Here is a 6,000-nt window from a genome sequence, read left to right on the forward strand (position 1 = left end):
GAGTAGGACCTACGATCTAGCCTATACTACGTCCAAGTCAGACCAGGTTAGTTTTTTCTTTTGAAAAGAGAAGAGTAGGTAGGGCCTTTTTAGAAGCCTTTTTAGCTAAAAAAAAATCATAAACAAGCCAAAAAAATATTTGGTCTATTAGATCGACCTATTTAAGTGAATATGAATAACATTTTTTTTCTTATTATTATTTAATATAAGAGTTTATTTTTGGTTAAACTATAGGTTTGTTAAATTTTTGGTAATGTAAGTTTATTAGTGTATATTAATTTTTAATTAGTAATGAGAAAACTAAGAAAACTTTATTGTTGATTGCTCTCAAAACCCTAAGAGCTTCCACCCTTTCCTACCAAATCCAAACTTTTCCTTCATCATGTAGTCTTTGTAGACGGTGGTTCGATGAGATCTAATCTCTGCACCATCGTTGTAGCCTTCTCCCTCCCGGCGGCCCAAGCTTCTTCCCGTTTTCCTAACCATTTATCGTCCTCTATGTTGTCGTTGTTTCAAGGTCTACAAAAGGGTCGAGAAGTTGTGTTATGGTTGGTGGTGTTACTGGTTTTTCAGTTTGTAGTGTTTGTTTACTTCGTTCTGGTTTCCGGTCATGCCTCCTCTGCGCCGGAAAGAAGGGCTGCTTAGTATGGGTGGCGCCACCTCCATACCATGGTTCTGAAACGTGTTTTTCTCGCGTCTGTTACTTCTAGGAGAAGATGTGGTTCTTGGATAATTGGGTAGTTAAGGTATGTGTGGGTTGTTATTTGTTCTATTTCAACCAGATTTGTTTATTGCATATCCGGCAGTGTGGTTTGTCCATTTGAAGGTGTTGATTCAATGGCTGGTTACGTTGCATAGAAATGGTCGTGAAGCTTATTGTGTTGCGGCATAGTGAGTTGTAGATGCAGGATTTGTACACATGTCGGCGTTCGTATCCTTCGTCTTGATGAAATTCAGACTAGAGGCTAGAAATAGCTATAAAGTTGCATGTAGGTTCGATTGATTCTGGTTCTCTAAAAAAACATTGTCAAAACAGATGTTGTCGTGTCTGGTTGGTGTTCTCGTTCCTAGATTATTATCTGATCATTGTCCAGATCTTTTGAGATCTGCAGATTTTGAGGTTTCAGGTTCGCCTCTAAGACACACCATTCCTTTTCTGTTTGACATGGACTGTTTGGGACTGGAAAGAGTCATTATTGCCTGCAATTCATGTAGTTGCAAGGAGTTGGATGGTATGTGATATGTTTTTGTGTTTACAATCGGTTCATCCATCCAAATATAAACCTGGTTGGCTAGCAATTATGGTTTGATCCATTGTGTTGTTCTTATTGGTTGTATTACTGTTAAGGTTGATTCACTTGGATATACTGGGTTAGGTTTTATGTCCCCTGGTTTTATGTATTTTTTTTTCCTTTTTGAAGTAATATATATGAGTAGTTGACATTTGATTAGAGTGGGGTGTCAATTTAGTTGGGATGTCTTTTAATCCTATCATTTTGCTCTTGATTTAGAAGAAGAAAAAAATCACTTTTTTTTTTTGTGGCCGACGTTCGAACCTCGAACCTGGCATATATTATGCATTGTCCATACTAACTGAGTTAAGCTTATATTATTTTTTTAAAGTAGCTAAGCTTATATAAATTTTAGGGTTAATAGTTCTTTAGCCCCCTGTAATATAGATCATTTTCGGTTTTCCACCTTGTAAAAATTTTTATCTGGTTTTCGTCATTTCAAGATTTCTGGCTTTGGACCTTCATGAATTTTGACAGTACAAAATCGACGATATGGTAGGGGGTAAACATAAATTTTCTCAAATTACAGGGGGTAAACTGAAATTTTCTCAAATTACAAGGGGTGAAATTTGCCATGAAGGTCCAAAACCAAAAAATCTTCAAATTACAAGGACGAAAACCAAACAAAAAAATTTACAGAGTGGAAAACTGAAAATGACCTATATTACAGGGGTAAAACACTATTAAACCCTAAATTTTAATTGAAACATGAAATCATATAAACTAAAGTTATTTTTTTGGAAAGAATATAGTCTAAAGTTTTTAAAGTGTCATGTTAATTTTATTTTTCTTAAGTAAAAATGTCATTTTAAATATTAAAAATTTATTCGCAATGCATAGTTATCAACCCTTAACCCTACTTAGAATAAAAAGTGTGAACCCTAGTTAACAGATAACTCTTACGACTTTCAATCAAGTCAAACAAAGGCGAAGGAGGATTCAAACCACTTATTAGGAGAACTCTTACTACTTACATAGGTCTGTATATTCTCTCGTTTCTTACTTTTCTAAATTGTAATCCAAACATTGCTTTGCCAAATTTTGCTTCTCATCAATTGCATGTTCCATTATATCCATTTGATTTATTTTTATTCTATTCAATTAGGAGAACTATCTTCATTTGAATAATAATCATAATGTTAAATTATTTTGCAGTTGATACAATGGTTCCACCGATACCCAAAAGAGGAAGAAGAAATAATAATGAAGATATGATTAGTGAATTATCTGATTGCATTATCATTCTAATTTTATCTTATTTGGATTCCCAAATTGCTGTTCAAACTTGCATTTTATCAAAGAGATGGAAAGATATCTGGAAACAAATTCCATCTCTTACATTCACTTCAACTCAATTTTCACCTTCAGATAAGCAGTCCATATTCCTTTCTAGGTTTTCCTATCTTCGTGATGATTCAATTACACACTCTTGATTTGAACCTTGTTACTAGTAGTAATGAGGACTGCCAGTCAATCCTGTCATCTATGTCTTCGTTTCAGACACTAACGTCACTTAAGCTTCATGTTAAAATACACCCTAGGGTTTATCAAAAAGCATTTTTTCCTGACTATCTGAAATTTCCAGCATTGGTTAATTTGGAACTAACTAATTTGATGTTTAGAGATAGTGAAAATGTCGGTGATGTTGAGCCTTTTTCGGTCTTCCAAAATTTGAAGAATTTGATCCTCAGTGGTTGTGCTACAAAGAATCATGCAAATATCCTTATATCAAGTTTGTCGCTTATCAATTTAAATATCGATGATAATCTTCACAGATTTCTCTACATTAAACTATCTGCTCCATGTCTTTCTTCCATTACTTTAACCGGTACTCCTGTTGCGATACGATGCGAGAGGAGTCTTGCTTTTGCTAAAGAACTAAATTTTGATACAAATACATCTCCTCTGGGTTGTTCATCATTGACTCTATTAAACTTGCTTCAACAATTTCCTAATATAGAATCATTGACAGTCTCGGCACGTGCTCTTAAGGTACTTCAACTTTTCAAGATTTTTACATTCTTCTTAAGATGCTTTTTGTCTCTAAAGTTTGTCCAAAATCAATTGACTTGCATTTATCTTTCTCACCTCATATTGCTTAGGCTGTCTCCCTTAATCCTGATTGGTGGAAGCATAAGTTACTTTACTTGCATCACTTAAAGAAACTTAAAGTGAAAATGGAACCATCTATTACCCTTCCTAATGGAATAGTTGACTTCTTGCTTCATAACTCGCCGTCCACAGAAGTTGACATGATAGATGCGGGACTTCACTGAAACTTATGCAAGTGCCAGGTAGTTATTTAAAAGATTTGTAGTCTTTGTTCTTGTTGAAAAGTTCATCCCAACTAATTATTATTATGTTTAGTTTGATCATGTGATTTGCCTAGGTGATAACTAGTCCGTGACAGTTTATGAAGAATAAGGGAATTAGCTAAGATGTATTTTGAGCCCGTTTGGATTGTCTTATTTTTTAGTTTATGCAAATAAACAAGCTATTATGTATTATTCATAAGCTTGTCAAGGTAGGTTATGAGAAAACATCCTATGAAGATACAATATTCGTTAGTGAGAACTTATGAATCAACATCAAAGTTTATTTATTGGCATAAAGTATATTTTCGTAAGCTCAAAACTAAGTCAATCCAAACATGTCTTCCCTGTATTGTAAAGTCTATAAAAGACTTGTTAGCTGAGTGATGGCTTAATACCTCATTTAATGATTAGCTTTTACCATTTCAAAGCCTGATATGGTCATCTCTGTTTAAGTGTTTATGTGTTATCGATGTATCTTGAGTGACAGTTATGACATGCTGCAGGTGTTGAAATATGCAGAAGAGTGACTCTATTGGTGTTGGGCCTACCTGAAGTTGCAACACTGCAGGAGCTAAATGAAGAAAGGATTTAGCAGTTGATTAGCGACTAGTTGGCGTTATTGATTTGCCCGGCTATGTTAGTTCTTTTCATTTTCATGTAGATTTAGTTTGGTCTAATCAATTTTTAGTACTTAAGTCAATGGAGTGTGGTATGCATGTTCTTTTTTCCTTTGTACCTTTTTAAACTTTACAAGTTACAAATTTAGTTTATACAGGGACCAAAGTCTGCATTTTTAATACATATAAAATTCAATCATAATAAGAAGGTTGTAAAATGCACATAAAGCTGTATTTTATCTCATAGCTTTACCCCACCATGTGTTTAAATGAGCATAAATAAGAAAAAGTGTACAATATTTAAAGAAAAAAAATATAAGCATGACCTTAACATGTTTGTTCTTTTCTCTTTTTTCATGTCACAGTTCTTGCGTTCTAAAGTTAATTTGTTTATCAATTAACTCTAGGATCCCTAAATCTCCGGGTAAATGCACATTTTGTGCATCAACTTCCATGGCTATGTTGAGATCGAAGGAGAAGCTTAATGTTTTCTCCTCCCACTTATCAACATCGCCTTTCACTATGTTTTCAGAATATGCAGAAGTTTTTTCAGAACTGAAAATGACAATAGCATTCTTGAGTGGTACAGATTCACCAGAAGGAAGTGTTATACTTGCACTTTCAATTGTTTTCTTGATACCCTTTTGAGTAAAGTAATCAACTTGCTCAAAATCTTCCATCAAGAAAACCCTATGAGTATTCTCATTCATTGCTTCCCCTAATCTCTGCATGCAACTACTACCAAACTCATCTCTTGGCCTTTTCTTTTGGGATTCCTCAATTCCCTTGCAAGGGAAACTACTTATACTAACGGTGACAAAGTTATTGTAAGAGTCAAAAACAACTTTTGAGTTATTTCATTTTGGTTTGGAACCTTTTTCTCTAATGCATCAATTAGAATCTTTATATTTTCATCATTGAGTTCATCGAACATTTGAGTGTTGTTCAAACCGTCAACTTCCTCGCATGAAGAAGATGAGTTGGGGATAGAGTTTGGATTTGACAAAAGATCTTACTTAGGTACATTTTGTGGCATGAACATTATTAAATTTCCTTCACAGCAATCATCATTGAGTACAGTCTCAGCGTATAAGCTCACATTCTTTTGATATATACTTCATTTGATGAAACATGCAAAAATTGTTTCTCAAGATTGGAAAGACAGCAAAATGTGTCCCATTTCTTCGAAGTGCTTATAAGTGTTTTTCTTCGAAGTGCTTGTTCAACCTTAGTTTTAACAAGTGTACTCGAGAAACCAGCTTCTCTCATAACTCTACTAATACAAGGGTCATTAAGAATAGAGATTATTAAATGTTCAACCTCAAACTTCAAGGCTAAAATAGATTGTTGTTGGTTCTCAATAGAATAATTAGCACAGCGTTGGTGATCCTGAGCACATTTGAAGGCTGCAACTAAGGAATTGGAAATTAGTGATATTGTGGATGATGTCAAACGGTTGAGGGAAACATTGAAACAAATCTCTAGTGCTTTGAATTGGAGTCACATGTGAATGACCTCTATTTGTTGCTAGATTAACAGCTTGTTTAACGAGTATCGCATCCTCTTGTGTCAGAGCCTGCAACTGTGTGCTGCTGCTGCATATTCTTAATATCATATTTCTACTTAACTATAGTATTTAGGTTCAATGAAGTTTATTTGGAATGAAACTAGAAAGTTAAAAATTTGCAGCTAGCTAAATATAAGCTATACAATTAGGCTACTAGCTATAGCTTGAGGAAGATATATGTGCTAGTAAGACCAATATATATATGATTT

The sequence above is a fragment of the Medicago truncatula genome, chromosome 1 (assembly GCF_003473485.1).
Source record: "Medicago truncatula cultivar Jemalong A17 chromosome 1, MtrunA17r5.0-ANR, whole genome shotgun sequence".
NCBI classification, from domain to species: domain Eukaryota; kingdom Viridiplantae; phylum Streptophyta; class Magnoliopsida; order Fabales; family Fabaceae; genus Medicago; species Medicago truncatula.